The sequence below is a fragment of the Uloborus diversus genome, chromosome 10 (genome assembly GCF_026930045.1).
Source record: "Uloborus diversus isolate 005 chromosome 10, Udiv.v.3.1, whole genome shotgun sequence".
Taxonomy (NCBI): Eukaryota; Metazoa; Arthropoda; class Arachnida; order Araneae; family Uloboridae; genus Uloborus; species Uloborus diversus.
Window position 1 is genome coordinate 10,228,311 of NC_072740.1, and position 20,163 is coordinate 10,248,473.

At 34.1% G+C, this 20,163-nt stretch overlaps 1 non-coding gene across 1 annotated transcript; it reads left to right on the top strand.

The window, feature by feature from the left end:
• Nucleotides 1–10,565: 10,565 nt before the first annotated feature.
• Trnar-ucg (transfer RNA arginine (anticodon UCG)) lies at nt 10,566–10,638 on the top strand. Its single transcript has one exon. It is a non-coding gene; the product is annotated as a tRNA-Arg (tRNA).
• The last annotated feature ends 9,525 nt before the right edge of the window (nt 10,639–20,163 follow it).

The following is a 20,163-nucleotide window of genomic DNA, read 5'->3' on the forward strand; positions in this document are numbered from 1 at the left end:
CTATGAATAAATGGTAACTAATTTACTAATTACGAACCCAAAAACAGGGTTTTTAAAAATGACATAAGCAGATAAAATTTTAACATTTCACTTCCGAAATATAAATACTTACAATTTTTTTTTAGTTAGTAAAATACTTTGAATAAGGGATAAAAAATTGAACAATATTTAGATATACTTTTTATTTTATAGGACATTTTTTGGTTTGAATCTTGTGAAATTCCTCACAAGCTTATCCGGTATACATTTTACAAGTCAATGTTTCAAAACGATAAAGTAAATGTCCTAAATAATCCTTCACTGTTAATTGCTTTTAGAGCTTTTTGGTCATTTGTAATCAAAGTTATCTGTTTCCGGGACGTAAAGTAGACCGACCGGGATACCGGGATTTTGTTGGAAAACCGGGACGTCTGGCAAGCCTACTTAAGACTCCAATTGCTTTTGTTCTTCGCAATATATCCGCGTAATATTTGTAAAAATTTGTCCAACTTTCAGTACAGAGAGGTGTCCAAGTTTGAGACTACTGCCGTGGGTAGGTAAATGGCAGTATTTGCAAAAATGATTTTTGAGATAGTAGAAAAAAATGCGTTTTTGATTCCACACAAACAATAGTATAATGTTGGAATTGGACATTCTTTTCGTTTTTTATTTTTAGCAGCGGAAATCAAAAAAGCAAGTTCGTACAGTGCTTAGGTAAAATAGATGACAAAAATGCAATATAAATAAAGCCACAGATACTGCTGTTTACCTTTCCAGGGTGACAGTGGTCGGAAGTAGCGACTCAACTGTAGTAGCTACAGTTTTTAGTAGTTTGTAGGATAGCTCACTACTTAAAAAAAAAGAAAAAAAAAAAGAGTAGAGTAGTTCGATATAAAAAATAGTAGTTTGTAACGAATTCTGGAAACTACTTTAAGATAAAGTTTTTAAAAAAAGAAACAAGATTCAAACGAATCTGTCTGATTCAAAACTTACGCGAGTACATCAGCGGATTCAATGACAAATAAGACTCATAAAAATACGAGCTAACCTCAGACATATCATTTTGACGCCATACGCTCTATCTGTTTGACGCCATTAGTTTGTTTGGCATCGTAATTTTCATACTTCGCCAAGATTCGCATTTAATAGAGCGTGGCTTAGAAGGAAAAGAATAATTGCCGCGTTAATAGTTACCACTTTTTCGTTTCTTCATTCTCCTAAAATGAGTCTTACCAGTAAAACAGTCAAGTTACTGGTTCCAGTTCAGCCTTTTCAAAATAAAGCATTTTCCTGCGTGTCAAGCATTGCCAAAAAATATTATCAAATTATGATGCAGTGGCGCGAGTTTCATTGTTGATGATGTCAGTAACGTTACTCGATCAGTGAATTCGCTATTATATATATATGAGGATATTTAATCGCACCGTTTGATATATTTTCCATATTTCTTTATTTTTGCTTTTTTAGTGATTGAGTGTCGATACATTAACATAATAAAAGTCAATTATTAAATATTTGTAAGTTTTTGTATTTGGTAGATTTGAAAAAACGTTTTATTTCATTTTATCAGTGTCTTAAGATTTATGTTAGTGCAGTGGTGGATTAGTGTGGCATAAGAAAGGGGATGGTGTCAAGGTCCAGACCCCTAGCTTGAAGCTCAAAATTTATTAATTAGCTTCGCAAAATAATAGTATAATCTTAATTCCTGTAATGAAAATTTAAGTTTTTCATCATATAAGAAATTTTATGTACACGTATGTCTGAAAAAAAAAAGGAAGAAAGAAAAAAAAAAGATAATTCTTAGTAATATTCCGTGTTGAAATGATATGATTTATTAATCTTAACTACTTTTCGAATGTTCTCGTTCAATCCTACAAACGGTGTGTGTGTACAGGGCCGGGCCAAGTCTGATCGGCGTCGTCGTGCAAATGTCTTTTGAGCGCCTTTATGCTCTGGCGTTCGAGGAAAATATAGTTAACACCTGGTGGGCGGTTTTGTAGACAAATATAAAACGGAAAAAAAAAAAATACGTTTGGCATTTAGTTTATACAAAAAAAAAAAAGTAAATATTTAATTTCGCAATATGGTGTACGTTTTTACTTCATATCTCGAAATTATTTTGAGTTCAGCAGCTCCTCTGATATGCTAATGCGTTTTGGAAGAAGAAAATATATTAATATCTAAGTTAAAGGCACTTTGAATATCTATCTAATCTCTAAGTGATGAATAATTAATAAAAATTTTATGCCTGTCAAAACATGACAACAGGAGCAGTACGCAAGTAAAAAATAGGTTTAGGGGCACAAATTGAAAAAAAAAACTCTTTTAATAGGAGGGGTCAGGGGATTCCCCCGGAAAATTTTTGAAATAAGTAGTTTGAAAAACGCAATATTAGACGGTCTTTGGTGGTGTTATAGAGAAAAAGGGTGATCTGCCGAACTTTATAGAAGTTGGAATTCTTAAAACATGATTGTATAGTTCATATCTATAGACGTTAGAATAAGGAATGGAACTCTTGAGATTCTACCCGATCGTTTTTTTTTTCTTTGAAAAATAGATAGAAATCAATTCCCCTTTTCTCCCCCACCAATTTTTCGAAATTGAACAAAAACGCAATTGAAGACACTTTGAAGATTTTTACAAGAAGGGAATTCTGGAGCTCCCCCCCCCCTGATTTTTTTTTTCAAAATTAAAGTCCTAAAAACCTAAGCAGTATTCTATGATATTAGGAGAAGTGGTTCAGAGGCTATTCTAACTTAGATTTTTCAAAAGACTTATGAAAAATTTAAGTTTTTATAATATTTAAGAAAGGAGATTCGGAGGCCTTTGCCTGAACATTTTCTGAAAATGAAGTCTTAAAAACGTGATTATAAGACCATATTTGGTGAAATTGAAGATCTAGACGCGAAATTTGAGATGCTCCGTAATGCTTTTAGCGGGGGGGGGGGGCGATTTGGCAGAGTAGCATTTTGAAAACTTTCTTATTTTCAAGCGAACTAGAAAAAAGAAAAGAAATAGGACAGAGGGGGATAGCTGACCAATTTGTGGATGTTAAAGTTTTAACCCAACATCATTATTTTTTCCTTATTAAAATCACTTTGTTGGACGCCCCCCCCCCCCCCTCAGAAGTAATTTTTTTTGAAAAGCATTCAACTAAGCATTCTGGAGGGGAGGGGGCACTGGCCGGTGCAACCAAAGGGGTGTCCTCTGGACAACTCTGGTTGCGCCACGAAACAGGAGGTGACTGATTATGTTTCTAAATTAAAGGATAATATTGCAGAGGATATTCCGCTTTAAAATCTGAAACTGAAACTTGCCGTTAAAACAAATACTTCCAATTTACGAAGTCGTTAAAAAGGCATTGAATTTAATGTCTAAAACAAACACATTGTCCAAAGCTCTTTCTTAAATTTAATACACAAATAGTTGAAGAAAAAGGGGATGAAGGAATTGAGTAATCATGGCCAAGTCGTTATTTTTTAGAACTAAAAGTTAATCTAAATAATTGTCTACAAAAAATGCATATTACGCACAAGTAAATAATATGCTAATGTGCTTACCGTATTTTTTAATGTATGATAACATGATGCAGTGGAATTACCAAAAACAGTAGTTAAAAATCACAAAAAGACATATTGCACAAATTATTACATATTCACCGCAAGAACAAAAATGGGGAATAGCAAATTTCTTGCGCTTCTTCGTATGCTCAACCTTGTGAAATTATAGACATACCGAAATGGTTCCACATATGAAGAAAATTGCCGATGTATGCATTAATTAGCATCACGTGTTTTCAGTGTAAAAGGTTGCGCTTCTGAATAGCATATTTAGACACAACAAGGCATTTTTCCTCCTTATAGATAAGCAGCAAGGAGGATTGTTTGTTTTCATGAGCAGTATAATTTCACAGGTACTTTAATAGAAAAATGAAAAGTTCAATTTTATTTTTTTGGTTGAAGATTTTTTCTCTCATTTGGAGCATTGATTCGTAGAGCTCGGGGCCTTTTTGGCTGTGGGGCCGTCGTGCCACGCACGACCTTGCACATACTGACGGCGCGGCCCTGTGTGTGTATGCTTTTTATTTATTTATTTTTTAAAAAGTAGCGAAGTAGCGACTAGATTTCAAAAGTAGTTTGTAATCGCTACGATTAAAAAAGTGTAGTTGTAGCTGTAGCTAACTGCATTTGGTAATAAGTAATTGTAGCTCGCTACAAAAAAAAAAGTGCCTGAAAGTATAGGCAAGAAGTGGGAAACCTTTTTTGGCATGAAAACGCCATATGAGGCAGTGAAGGGATGTAAGTGCCAAAACTTAAAAATTGGAGATAACGAGTATAAGTGGTAGGAGAACCTCTTCTCTGTTTAGGAGCGAGAGATGGTGTTAGTTGTCCTAGTAGATGCTGCTATACAGCATGATTAAATTTAAAAAAATTAAAATTAACTTAAATTCTGAAATTTTGAATTTAAATTATGTTTTTCGTAATCACGAGTTGCGACAGGACCCTGCTCATTGGGGGCTATTGTTCCTAGAAACGGCTCCTGTCCCCCAAAGCCTGCCCTTCCTCCTGGGTGGTTACGTGTGTGTGTGTGTGTGCAGGCGTGTGTGTGCGTGTGTGTAGGCGTACGTGCGTGCGTGCATGTGTAGGTTTGTGTGTGTGCGTAGACCTGTGTGTAAGCACGTAGGCGTGTGTGTATGTGTGTAAAGGCTTGTGTATGAGCGTGTGTGTGTGTGTTTGTATGAGCGTGCGTGTGTGTAGGACATGGACGCTACCGACCAGGAGAAACTGATTCCAGGAGGCAGTGCTCGGAGCCGCGCCTGCAGAGGACGGTGGGCGGTGGTGCTGGTGGTCCAAGCTGAAAAAGGCACGGACATCAAAAGCGGTGAAATGAGAACAATAAGCAATCGTGATTGCTCAAAAAAAAAAAAATAATAATGAAAGCCTGCCTCGAACCTCAACTTTAAACGTGTTTTACTCAAAACTTAAGAAAGTCCACTTACATCCCTTTGCTTCTCACTGCCTCATATTATGCTTGATAAAGCGGCAAAAAGCCCTACGATAGCTTTTTGAAGGCAATTGTTCTGTAGTTATCATACTATTTTTCAATAGATGTGCTATAAATTACTGTAAATATTACTTTACCTACTACAACAACAATTATACAATTGGAGAATATTTATATAATTGAACATTTTTACTCAAAAGCCGCAGGTTCTCTATTCCTGAGGCATGTGCATATCGTTGAAATTTTCAGTGTGCGGAAGTAACTAATTTGTGGATTTCTCCCGTAGTCCGGATAAACGAAAATTCGGATAATCCAGGTAATAAGCAAAACACGTTCTTAAATAAGCAGATTTATCTTTTATTACAGCAAAAAACAATATTTTGTGGCAAAATTACATAAGATCGCTTCTCGCAAACACTTGATGATCTATATTTGTTTAGCTGCGGTGGTCTGTGCAGTAGTGTCGGACTAACTACATAAGTACGCCACGTTGTTTGCAGGATTACTGTAATTTATAGTACGACCTATGCAGGGGTACGTAATGTACATTTGTACGTAATCTACACACGTAATGTACAATGTAAATTTAATGAAAAAAAAAAAGCAAATTTGGCCGCCATAAAAGTTTTGTTCTTGCTATCATAATTTAGAATTATTCTTCAGGTGAATATAATTCTTTTATACTCTACAAATTTGATCCTGATAAACCGGAGATTCGGATAAACGAGGTTCTACCGTACTTATTTTCTGTTCTCTTTGTAGATCGAAATACGGCTCTGGCAGAAGATGAAATTGATTCCTGCTAGTTGTTCACATTAATTCATTTCCTTCAGTTCGTCCATGCGGTTTTATAGGCGATGAGTCATTCCAGACGGCGAGCACGTTCATACAGCTGTTATAACACAGCTGTAACGGTGAATACTAAGCAAACAGACTTCCAAGCGCTTGAAAATTGAGATTTCCAAAAATAAATAAATAAATAAAATAAAAGTCTCCACATATGTGGCAGGAAACAGTAAAAGAAACATTACACAAGAAAAAGGCCGACGACAATTTTCATGAAATTTTTTAAATATGACTGTTCTAAAATGGTTCAGAAGAGAGTAGAGAGTTATTTATGGAAGATTATTCGAAATAGATAATGCGCGGCATACAAGAAATATTTTGTGTAGGAAATTTATCTCCATGATAGCTCTGCAGTCGGATCCCGCTACAACGCGATCCGACTTGCGCGAAATGGCTATAACGCGAGTTTTTCATGAGTAATGAATTTTTTTATTGCTGACGCAAATTATTCGCTTGCAACGTGAAATTTTTTGGAAAGGAGCGGCGGAGCATTAGAATGGGCTTCGTTGACACTAAATATTGGTTTCGTGAATGGACTTTCATCCCTTTAGCATCACTGACAGAGGAAGTTCACACACTGTTTTAGTCAAAACAACGCTTTGCTTTAGTTATACAAATTACCGCTCCGATTCTTAACGGTTTTTTTCCTTCTTATGAATGTTGATAAAACAGAATGGTTCCCAAACGAGGACTTTCATCTAAAGTTAGCAAAAGTGGAAAGAAAACAGAAAGTTTCTGACAATGCAAGAAAAGGTAAAGATTCTCAATGCTTGAACAATTATAAAGTGCCTCGAAGGTAGCACGACAATTAGGTATGAGTTAATCTTCGATACGTCCAATTAAAGTTCAAGAAAAGGTAATCCACAAAAGTTCAGAACTTAGTTTTAATAATGAAGCTTGTAGAGTAGTGTCTGAGCAAAATACAAACATCATGAAAATAGAAGCCAGGCCAGAAATAGGGGTGTTCCCACACTGCATAAACTTCATAACTTTAAAAATTATAATTAAAATTACGATATCTGCCGTTCAGTGCTATTATAATGCAGTAATGTTTTTTCTGCAAGTACCCTACTGTTTAAGTACATTTATCTTATTGATCATTGATTTTGTGCTTCATAGCAGAGTAATCATGTTAAATAGTGACGCTTTTTCTAAAATACAGTAAAAAGTCAATTCTTTATAAAACATACGGTAATATATAGTTAAGAAGTGGTTTGAATCAATTTGAGGGGTGTCAACACATGTCTGAAATAATTGGGTATGCTTATAAAAAATTTCTAAGCATACGTTGTTCCACAACGCGAAATTCCGATTTGCGCGAGGGGTTTTGGAACGCATCCCTCGCGTAAGTCGGGATCCGACTGTATAATGTCATCTCTTCATTCACTTGTGACCATCTTCTTTAAAATACATTAATACACACACACACACACACACACACATAGACATATAGTGAATTCGTACATTTTCCAGTAGTGGAAGCCAGTGCGTGTCTAATTTTATATATGAAAGAGTTTTTTTTTTGTCCTACGCCGTCTTAATTCATTATCAGACCTTTTCCTGTTCTCGTCTATTGTCTAAATAACTCTACATTAAATAACTTTATGTAATCAATTTCACCACCACACACAACCGTCCCTATCCCTCTTTCCATGTCCACATACATGCTCCAAATTTTATCTTTGATAAAAACTAGTTGATAGATGAAACCGTAAAATAAATGCAATGTTGTCGAGCTAACACTCATACAGAAATTCCACAATGGGATCTACAAAATAAAAGTCTATCGAAACTAAGAAATAAACTTAACTTCTAAACCGATGCCAGATTACTGAATAGGCCAAACTATGCCGTGGTCCTGGGCCCCCAGGAAAACTAGAATTACTTTTGCGAATGAATAAAATTGTAAAATTTGACAAGAGGGGCCCCCGAAAAAGCTTTTGGACAAAGGCCTCCCAATATCTTAATCGGGCCCTGTCCCGATTAAGATATTGTACAAGTAACAAGTAAGTCTACAAGTAAAAGATACTGTACGTTAAAAATCGGTGACGCAAAAAGCGTATTGATTTATTCTTGTTTCTGGTTTTCTACGACAACCATGCTTAGGCCCGGATCCATAAATTTTGTCCCCCCCCCCCTGCTGCTACACCTGTGGGGCCCCTCCCCAGGAATTTCTTTGTATAATTGCGAAATTTCGTGCTGTTTCAACGATACACCCCATTCTAAGGTACTCGTATATGACATTAATTATTTTATTTTTACTCTTTTCTTGCTGTTTTTATTGATTCTATTTACTTATGTATTTATTTTATTTGATTTATTTCTTTATTCCTCTCAGTATAAATCTTATTGGGTATCTTTTTAATGCAGTGAAAATGTATCTTAAAGAACTGAACGTCGTCATCAGATTGCACTATAATGATTTCCTTAAAAGCGATACCGTTGTTTGAGAGGAAGAGATAATACTTCAATTTTGTGTTATCAAGTCTTGAACTTTGTAAGACAACTTGTGTGAGAAGTGTTAAAAGAGGTAACTGATAATCGGAACTTGTTCTATTAGTTCTGAATTCATGTGAAGGGGCTCATATACAATAGGTGGATTTTTCGGTCTAGAATCTAAGTACTCGAGTTAAATTTATTGGAAGTACTATTTTGCTTGTGGTTAGCAATCATGAGAATCTTCAGAGCTAAGAATTCGACCAAATATTTTGTCTCAAAAATAGCGAAAACGTTTCAGTAATTTGGGAAAATCGATTCTTTAATTACAAAAAGTAAAATTGTAGTGATTATTTCGATTTTGTTTTTTTTTTTCCATACATTATATTCCTAACCTTTATTTTGAAACAACTTGTCAGAAAAAGTCAGTACGAAAGCTTATAGAAACAAGAAAGCTTATAGAGGCAAGAAGTCCTCTGAACGCGATCTCTCTCACTTCCTCTCTTTTTTTGTTTGACGAAATTTTGTGAGTGTGCTAAATTGCTTTACGAAATTAGACTTTTTTTTTTAAATGGTAGCCTACCTAGGATCTGAACTTTTAACGTGATTTACTCTAATCTTTAAATAGTCCACCTACCTATATCCCTTTGCTTCTCGCCGCCTCAATTAGTTTTTTTAAATTCCACAAGCATGTTTCGTAGTATATCTGCCTGAACACAAAAATTTTAGTTTCTATATCAGACAATATAGAATAGCTTGTTTTGATAATAACCTACTTTTCTACTTGTTATGATCAAATAATCAAATATGTAGAAAACTGATCGTGACTCATTTTTCAGCACGTTAATAACACTTGAATCATTAATAATTTTAAATGACTTAATTGTAATTACTTTTAGTTTTTAGAGATTAGAGAAAACTCAAATGTGAGGCTTTAATGAATTTTAAGTGCGAAGTAGTCTCGGATCTACGTACCCGCAGAACCCACGGCGCGGAGGGGGGGGGGGGGGGCATGTCTCTAAGGAGCACACGGTTCGAGAAACCAAAAAAATAAAAATAAAAAATACATTTTAAGAAACTATACTAAAGTTTTAATAGATAAAAAAATATTTTGTAATGTTTTGGTTAAAATGCGAGGAAAAATCGAAGCTCTTCTCACTTTACCCGTTACTTAAGTACATAAGCAATGGAGGGGATAATGTAAAGTTATGGGAGATGTTTTCCTGCTGAAATACATATAAAGTTTATAAAGTAAAATGAGTTTTCAAAAATCAGGACATAAAACCCAAATGAGTAACTAAAACCATTAAAACAGTTGCAATAATAAACAAATGAAATATTTGAACAAAGGAATTCAAAATTTAAGTAGAAATATTGAAGCATTTAAAAACATACAACAATCACTCGATAATTTTTTTTTGGGGGGGGGGGGTGGGAGTAAAGCAATCCAATGGGCGATTATAGGGCCTGCTGATTTTTTTGCGGGGCAGAGGGCAAAATTTATACATCCCGGCCTGTGTCGAAGAGATGAATCTTAATTGATAAGAAATATACTCCTTTGAATTTTATTAAAATAGACAACATTTTCAATTAATCTGACAAAACTTGATGACAAAACTTTTGGAGAAGTGTTGATTACAATTCTCAAAAATGTAAATTTTTTTTCATGACTTTGAAGAATTGAAGAAATGAAGACAGCCCTTAACCAAATAATAATGTACTTTGAATAAATACTTCCAGGAAAAAAGGGGTGAATAATGCAGAATTTTTTCCCCTGCAGTAATGAAACATGTAGCTACGCACAAAAATAGTAAAAGAAAAAAAAAAAAAAAGAGAAAATAAGATGGATAAAGAGACAGGAATAATAATAGGCATGCATTGGAAAAAAAAATGTTATCAGCAAGAAAATTTTTTTTAAGGCAATTACAATAACATTAGTTTGAAAAATCATGAGAATGATAAAATTGTGCTCGTAAAACTTATAAGTAGCATATTTTTATTTTTTTTCTCCAGAAGTTAAAAAGTTCAAAGCTTCTGAATTGCTGTTCTCAATTAATTTCGTAAAACTTTTTATTTTACGGCTTTAATTTTTAGCGAGATATAACAAGCAATAGTGTTTTATATGGGTTTAGTTTTTACATTTTTCCAGGACATAAATGCTTAAATTTATTTTATATTTGTTATCATCCATAGGCAGAAGCCAGAGACCGACAAAATTAGTAAAATCTAATTCATAACTGGAATGAAGTATAAAAACTAAGGAATCATTATTATGCGTTAAAACTCTTCCTCACTGCAAGGTCCGCGTGGCCTAACGGATAAGGCGTCTGACTTCGAATCAGAAGATTGCAGGTTCGAGTCCTGTCGCGGACGAAAGCTGATTTTTGGCGAAAAGTTTTTTTTAAGCCCTAGTCTTGCAGTACGAGGTTCATGTAAACTAAAAATGCACATTTCACTTCAGGGGAAAAAAAAAAGAAAATTGTTCATTCACTTTTATTTTTTAAAGAAAATCCATCAGCAAATCAATTTGAGCGAATAACTTTATGAAATGACTGACGAAGCATTGAAAATATTTATATATCGTTTTAAATTAATCTCTTATCAAAAAAAAAAAAAAAAAAAAAAAGAAAAAAAAAAAGAAAAAAAAAACTGTATTAGTGATTTTTAGGGAGAAATAGCAAATAAATTGAAATTTGAAACTTATGTACATTACCCATGATACTTGTTTTGCTACACATTTTACACGCATTCGCTTTTCGGTATGAGGCTCGTGGAAACTGAAGACACTAATTTCGCTTCAGAAAAAATATTTGTTCGCTTCTTTTAGTAACTACGGTCAAACTCGCTCATAACGACCTCTGATTTAACGAGAACTCGGTTTTAACGATTAAATTAGAAACATTTGGTTGGTACAAAATTAAGTCTATGGGCGCAAACCCCGCTTAAAGCGAGCAATATTTTTGTGATTCATAAAATTTCTATTGACATTGAACAAAATGATGAGTCTTAAATCCTAAAAAAAAAGTAAAAAAAAAAAAAATGTAGTTAGAGGAGCATTTAAAAATTGCACATTTGTGGACGTCAATGTTATTACTTCCAAGATACTTATTTCTGATTATATTGTTGCTCAAATTTAAGAAGTTCAAACAAAGTCAGTGAAAGTCACGACGATAACAAAAATGGGGAAGAATTTAAAGCTGAACTATATAACTGGTTTTCGAAGCCAAGAGTGAAAATGACGATGTTTTGCCCAATGAATATTTCTCGCTAGACATTAATAACGCAAGAAGACAATAAGAGAGTTCAAAGAAATTAACCAACTTCTTTGGCCTTGAAGTGAAATTAAAAACAAGCAAAGCAAGTTGCAAATTTAATTATTTTTTTTGTAAATCCGCTTTTTACGAGCACTCGGTTACAACGAGCAAATAAAATGTGTCCCTTTTCTCTCGTTATAAGTAAGTTCGACTGCAATTACATAATTAATACAATTATTTTGACGCAAATTCTACAGCAATCACTTTCTTAAGAGCATTTATGAAATGAACGGACGAAGCTTTGAAAACTTTATCTATATTAAGAGAAAAAAAAGAAGAAAAAACTGCTGTATCAAAACCAGAAAAAAAAAAAAAAAACCTCTAATGGGGATCCGTATTTAAATAGTTAATAAGTTAAAGCTATTGTGTCGCAGCGAATGGGGGGGGGGGGGGGGAATGAAAACACTTCCCAGAGCGATTGGTTTTAACATAAACACAAATTCTAACGCAGTAGTTTATGCATATGGAAAGGCTGTTTTGATCAAAACATCCCATTCAGAAGGTATTTTTGATCAAGAACTCCTTTTCAGAAGGTATTTATGACCAAAAACTCGCTTTCAGAAGGTATTTTGGATCAAAATTCCCTCCCAAAAGGTATTTTTGAATTAAAAAAAACCCCTCCAGAGGGTATTTTGATCCGACCCCCCCCCCTCCCCTCCAGAAGGTATTTCCGGTTGCGCTAGTGCCTGGGGGAATCACTATATGCAGCACGTAACGTTTTCAACTGTTCAAAATCAGTCTAATTTAGAACATGAAAATATAAGGGAAAAATTTTCACTGACATCTTTTAAGCATACCATTTCAATTAAAATCTACAAATAGCAAAACATACATGATTGAAGTAAAAAACCAAGTAATTAAAGCATAAATTATCAAAAAAACAAAAAAAAAAAAAACAAAAAAAAAAAAAACGCATGTAGCTATTTTAACGCTAAAGGAACCTTTATCTCTGCGAAAAGCTCAACTCACAGGAAAGCTGTGAGAGAAAATAGAAATAAATTATTGAAATTGAGTTGAGTTTTTGAAATTGAGCTCACGACTTTCTCTTTGTGTGTTGAGCTTTTTGCACTGATGAAGAATCTCCATTCTAGCCTTAAAATAGCCATACGCTGTATTTTCTTGAGAATTTGTGCTTTACTTACGTTGTTTTTTTCACTTCAATCAAATTTTAGCAAAAAAGCTTATTTGATCAATTTTCATTAAGACAAAACATACTTTCAGAATTCATATCTTTTAACTTTAATTCAATTAATGAAGTTAATTTTTCAGATTGTAGTTTAATACAATACGGAATGTTTGTTAGATGGGTTCAACTACCCATCAGAGATCAGAGAAATGCATATTTATTTGTATTAATTTGTTTCGGCGTGGGTGTAACTCTAACCATGAGCATATGGATTGTTTCCTTCTCTGTTATTATGCTCATGTTAGTCCATAAAGTTCAAAGCTATCGTAGCCGTCAGAGAAGGGGGGGGGGGTGATGGACACATCTCGATCAAGCCATAGAGGGACCCTAGATTTAGAGTGCCGGCCCTATCCTCCCTTCCTTTACAATATTTTAAATAAATCTGTTTTAGTATGCATTATTATGAACTTATAAACACTCATGCATCTGGTCTGAATTTGCATCAGAGCGTACGGGAGCTGAGCTCATTCACTTCTTTTCAATTTCAAGAAGATTTTAAATATTTAATATAATTCAGACTTTTTACAGATTAAAACAAATTCTGAAGACTAGAGAGCTCCAGCTCCTACTCATCTTTCGTGAGAAATTAAGCAATTATTTTACATCAATACTCATCTTCGTTTTTTCGATGTACACTTTATTTGTATTACTGCGTCTAATTTCTAAGATATCTCTATATAGTAGCTTTATCTTCAAACGTTGAAGTTCAAGATTGTAAATATTAGTGGTATGATGAATACAACTAACAGGGTGCTCGGAATTTGTTTTTTCGAATTTAAATGAAATATTTACTCTCTTTTTACAAACTGCAATGAAATTTCAATGTAATACTGTAAGGTAATTAATTATGCAAATGTAATAGGATGTGTTTAACTTAAACCATGAATGATAGAGAAATTTAGGAAAAAATTTGAAAAAAAAAAAAAAAAAAAACATTTCAACACCTATTAAGCTTTTCCAGCAATTTCATTTCTAAAGCCTAATTAATGCTAATTCATTTCTTCATCATATTTAAATTTTGGGGCCCCAGTGGAACCAGTTAGTTCCATGCGTAAATTTTGGCCTAATGGCGTAGACTGCACTGACCCGAGCCCTGATTTACGTACACGCAGACTCCGCTGTGTGGTGGTGGTGGAAGGGGGGGGGGGGAGGTGCACATGCCTCTAAGGGGTCATGGCCCAAGAAAACAAAAAACGTTTTACAAAATAAATTTTAAAAAACTATACTCACGTTATAACAGTTGAAAATATTTTGTGATGTTTTGGTAAAAATGTGAGTAAAAATTGAAACTCAACGAATACTACTTTAGCACATAAGTGAAGTTAAGGGGATGGGGGGGGGGGGGGGGGGGCGAGACATAACGCAAAGTATGATAGACTTGCTTTCTTTCTGGCATAACTTATAAATAAAGTAATTTCCTAAAAATGCGAATAATAAACCCCACACAGTTACCCAGAAGTGTTTAAACAAGTAAGTTAAAAACCTTTACAATAAAGTAAATAAATAAAACATTTAAACAAATGCATTCAAAATTTCAGAGAAATATTGAAGCAGTTAAAAACATACACATCCAAACACTCGTTAAAAAAATGAGTTTTTTTTCGATGAGGAAGGGGGGGGGGGGTAGAGAAATAAAGTGGGTGCTTAGGAGCCCTGCTGATTTTTTGCAAGGGGTTCTAAAATTTCTAAATGGGGGGGGGGGCTATATGACTCCGCCATTGAAATTTTATGTGTGTGTGTGTGTGTGTTGTTAGGGGGGAGGAAGGGTTTTCAAAGAGTCTTTTTTCTGGAATGTAGGTGTTTCACATTACTATTTTAGGGAGGGGGGGGGGGGGGGCTCCGTGCTCCGTAATACTTGAAGAGCGCACTATCATTTTTGCGCTCATGGATAGGGGATGAGGTAGCATGGGAGGACGATACTACTTTTAAGAATTTTCGATTTTTTGAAACTACTAACGAATTCTTCTTTTTGCTTTTCTGAAATTTGTTTGAATTACTTTGAAGATGCACTAGATTATGGAATAGATAAAAGAAAATAATAGTTACTTTTCGCCATTCGCCAAAAAAATTTAGTCATTATGTAATGTAATATGCAATAGATGGCGCCAGCAGTCAATGAGCATAAAGCTATAACAAGACGTTTTATCTTTTCTGGGAAAAGTTTTCAAAATCGAAAGTTGTTACTTTCTTTTTCAATAATTTGGAATGAAAAAAATTATTTACCTTTCAACCTGTTTAACCAAGACCTCTATGGCTAAGTTGTTATTCATTGAAACCACTTACTTAGAAATAATTAATAATTCATACTGACAGCACAATGACTAACTTAGATCTTTGTTTCACTTTATTTTACTTTCAATATCATGCCTACTGACCTGAATCTTTTGATAAAAGTTTTGGTTTACTTTTGTTTTTCACATTTAAACACTTAGAACTACTGATTACAGTATTTTAAATTTCCTTCCAGTGGCGTATATATGATTTAATGGGGAGGGGGGGGGGGCATATGACCAATATTGGCGCCCCTCCCTCATTTTTGTTGCAATTTCATTTTTTTGGGGGGTGGGAGGGAGGTGAGGGAGCAACAGTGCCCTGATCTTCTCTTTTTTCGAGATAGGGCAAGGGCCAGTGGCGAAACCAAAAAATAGTTTTAGGAGGGCATTCTTAAAAAAATCTCGCTTGCGGTGGTGAGGGAAGATCTTTCTTTTCAGATTGACTAGGAAAAAAAGGGGGGGGGGAGGAGTGAAAGAATGAGAGGAGAACTTTACTTGCTAAGCAATAATCTGCATCTGTTAAAAATTTTTCATTCAAAGATTTCTTTTTGAAAGAATTGAGATTTTTTCCCGGCGCCCAATTTTCCTAGACCGAAATTTATGTACATATTATTGTTACTATGGACACTTCGTGACACCCCTCACTTCCCGGCGCCCAATCTTCCTAGACCGAAATTTATGCACATATTATTGTTACTATGGACACTTCGTGGCACCCCTCATTTCCCGACGCCCAACCAACGGCGCCCAATTTTCCTAGACCGAAATTTATGCACATATTATTGTTACTATGGACACTTCGTGGCACCCCTCATTTCCCGACGCCCAACCAACGGCGCCCAATCTTCCTAGACCGAAATTTATGCACATATTATTGTTACTATGGACACTTCGTGGCACCCCTCACTTCTTCCTGTGGCGCCCAGTTCGGAAAGCCCTGATCTAACGCATTATAATTATTAGTATCACTCTATCATTATTTATTTATTTATTATTAGTTTCTTTTTGTAGCTAAAAGTTTGGAAATTATTTGTGAGCAAACCAAAACCAAATAATAACCACCTTTATTTAAATTTTTTCAGATTTCAGGGAGGGAGGCCTTTTTTTACGCAAGCATATTTCTCTTCTGTGCAGTGATTTTCATGATGATATTTAAAAAAAAAAAAAATAAATAAATAAAATAAGCAAATAAACAATGAAAATGTAAGTGTGTCGGTGGCCATACAAAGCCGCAATGGTTATTAATGAATTCATTTTTTAAAAAAATTCTACTGAACTTTGTCATTGTTCATTTATTATTTCATTTTTTCCATTTATTATTGCCGTATTTCAATTTTTTCAGACTAGGAAGGTTTTCTTTCTTTTTTTTTTTCATCCCTACAATGAAATTGGCGGGTCTATAGCTTGTTCCGAATTTTTTTCGAAATTGAGGTGCTTTAAAAGTGAGAAAGAGGTGTTGAAATCTTAAAGGCCCAATTTCAGACTATTTTTAAACTGAAAGTATTTGCATAATTTTAGGCGACAAATTAAATTATTCCTATAGTTTCTTACCCTGTTGAAAGTATACGAAAGTAAAAGTAAATTTATTTTTAATTTTGAAAAAGCATCATCGTTTTTATCGGTTTTTTAAGTAACTAAATTTGAAAAAAAAAAAAAAAAAAAAGAAAAAAAAAAAAAGAGAAAGTCTCACGGAACCCCTGAGAGAGTTTCGCGGAACCCTGGGGTTCCGCGGAACACAAGTTAAGAAACGCTATTCTAGCACAAACATGAAATAATTTACTGATAAAAAATAATTCATTTCCAGGACATGAAACCAATCTACTATATGTAAATTTATAATAACTCGTATGTACAGCGCGTCCGCGTTTAACCTGCAAAAAATCCCTTTTCACAACCGTTAGTCTAAGATACATACTTATATTTGCAAAAATGGTCAAAATAATATATATGAAAAGTTAGATTTCGTAATTTTTTGAAGATTAGATTGTTTGATCCCAGCTTTTAGACATCATTTTGGGTGAACACCCTGTACATATATTAATCAAACCTCTGTAAAGTGAACCTGGGCTACAGTGAACTATCGGCAAGAGTGATCCTTTTCAGTTATTTCAAACGTTTATAGTAAATTCCTGAGGAAATGAAAATCTGCATAAAATAATCTAAAATTTCCTCTCAACGGACAATCTCTACAGTATCAAAGGTAAGTGTATACATTCAGTGATGTTCCCATCAATTTTTATGAGGGTATACTTCCGGTAACCCATTGCACACAATATGTGTATGCGAACATATACATAATAAAGTCAAAATATGAACAATTTTGAAGCTTGAGGGTACACGCTATATGTCTAAAAAATGTTTGAGAGTATACGGCGTATATGGAGTATACCCTATGGCAGCGGTTCCCAACCGGTGGTTCGCGAACCCCTGGGTGTTCGCGAGAGGTTTTCAGGGGGTTTGCAAAAAAAAAAAAAAAAAAAAATCTTGTTAATGGCGGAGTTTAAACATGCCTGTTTCTGATGAAGTTTTATGTTTAAGCGGCTTCAAGAAAATTCTGCTCCTTTTTTATTCATTTGTCTCTCGCACATTCGATACTCTTAGCATGAAAATATTTGCATACTTCCTGACATATTTTACCTTTAAATAATTTAGTCTGCCATTGCGAAGTTTGAGAATGATAGCCCTGAAGCCATCCTGAAAAAGCTCTGCTTATGAATACAATGTACGCAGATGAAAGAATTTGAAAGCGTTCATTTCCTCAAAAATGTTGTATCGGAAAGATAGATTAAACTTGATGAAAACATTACATGGATTTATGAAATTTGTGTAGAAAATTTCTCTTGTAGTAAGTGAGCTTAAAAATATTTGTTTCGTTAAAAATTACCTTTTGTGTAAAAATTAGATTAAATGTGTATATTGAAAATAGACGTTTCTATTATTTTCAGTATACGTATTTTACTCCATGCTGATAGCATAATTACAGGAAAAATTTTCAACAATCTAACGATTAATGTACGCAAGTACGCAGTATATCTTAATCAAACAGCTTGGCTCGTAGTCCTTTTAAAGAAGTCTTAAACCTAGGGATCTTTCTCGTTTTACTGTAAGAAAAAAGTTCATTTAGTTAATCTGAGACAATTCTCAGAAAGGTATTTTAAATATCATCCTTTAATTGACTTCTGGTTTAGTGATAATATTGATAAATGTACCCTTGTATCAGAAAATTTCAGCCAATCTTTTTTTGAACCTCTTTGTTTCACAAATATCCTATTTTCAAAATTAGTTCAAAGTTGATTGAAGCTCAACACAGAATAATCACTGTGTTTATTATTTGGTGAATTTATTTATTAGCGACTATTTTAATTTGTAGCAATATTTGTAATTCTATATTTTGTAATTATGTTTTCGTTCTTGTTATAAACTTTGGAGCAGCATCAAACTAAACAAAATCTCCCCAATTTTATTGTCTATGTGTGTGTGTGCGCGCACGCGTTTTTTGTTTCTTACTTCTTAATTATTGCCTACTAACTAAGGGGTTCGCCAACTTCTTCCGGAGTTTGGAAGGGGTTCGCAAGAGGGAAAAGGTTGGGAACCGCTACCCTATGGGAACACCTCTTTATACATTTTAATATCTTTAACGGTATCTTTTCTTAGCTTACATCTCAAATCTTACTCTTTTCTCTCCCTACTGTTTCTGTGAATCCACAAGAAATCAGAAGAATCAAATCAGAACGATGAAAAAAGAGAGTAAGAGAGGAACGTACACCTTTTTGAGAGTAACTGTTAAAGACTAAGTAATGATTTATTTGACTGTTGGTAACAAAACGTTGAGGGGTTTATTTTAAATCCAGTATTGTAATTGAAAAAAAAAACATACATTTGAATTTTAGCTTAAAATACTTCAACGTTGATACAGATGTAGCAAGAAATATTTTTATCACATAGTGTTTTTTATTATACCCTGAAGAAGCACACTGAACTTGTAACTCCGAAACATGTCTGTACTATTTCCATATCAAATGCGTATCAAATGACATTGAGTGAGCCAACAGGTTTTAATATGCATACAGTAATGATACTGTTTAGTTCAACTTGCAGATAATATCACAGAAAAATATAATTCAGTTAATAAATAGTTAAGTTACTGAAAAAAAAAAAAAAAAACCGAATTTTTTATCCTGCCAAATTATTTCAATCGTGTTTTTGTTAAGGAGACTGTTTTGAGATGAAACTAATTTATTCAAGCTAAAATTTCCTCTCGATATTTTTGAACTGACTTAATTCAATGTCTCGACACATTCCATCTTTTCCATGAAACTTTTATCATTAAATTTCTTTGTGTCCCGAACACTCATTATGAGCTCCAGAGGAAGGAATAAATTACTTAGTTTTTTCCCAGTTACTTGAAAAACAACTTATCGACTTGTGTTTCTGTATTTCCATTCAAGTCTCTTGAACCTACTATGTTTCCTCTGCCAAATAGCTTTGATTATCTAGCAGGAAGCCATGCTATCTAAAACAACGTCAGAAATGAGGTTAGGATGGCCCTTTGGGACATTATTCTATCATTCGGCTGGGCTTTGATCTATTTTCTTCATTTACAGAGAGAACGGATCAAAGCATTGTAGATCATTAAGGGTGAGTTGTTTAAGGCACATAGAAAGGGAGAGAAGCGAAATGGAGTTTCTTTCCTTTTTTTCCCTATTCCTATTAGCAGAAAACGAAGTTCATGGGATTTTGTAGTACAGAATCGTATATTTTTGTAGTATAGTACTTGCTGATTGAGGATTAGATAAGAGTAAACATGAAATGGGCTGCCCGGCTTTTGAAAGATTTATACGCAGCTTTGGAATTATTTTCAATAAGTTATTTCACGGTGTTTAATGATATAGTATTGTTATATTGTCTTCAGAGAAATAGCTAGGATTTTTTTTTTCAAGGCGTGAAAATTATCCGAGACAATTTTTAGAGGAGTGAAGTTCGTTTTGGAGGAATGAAACATCCGTAATTGAAAATCAAAGTAGTTCCTTTAAAATCTAGTTTTCTACGGATGCAAATGATAATAGCAGGGAGAAAAGATGCGTGCACTATTTTGATTTTCAATATTGAGGGTGTTTAACTTGTT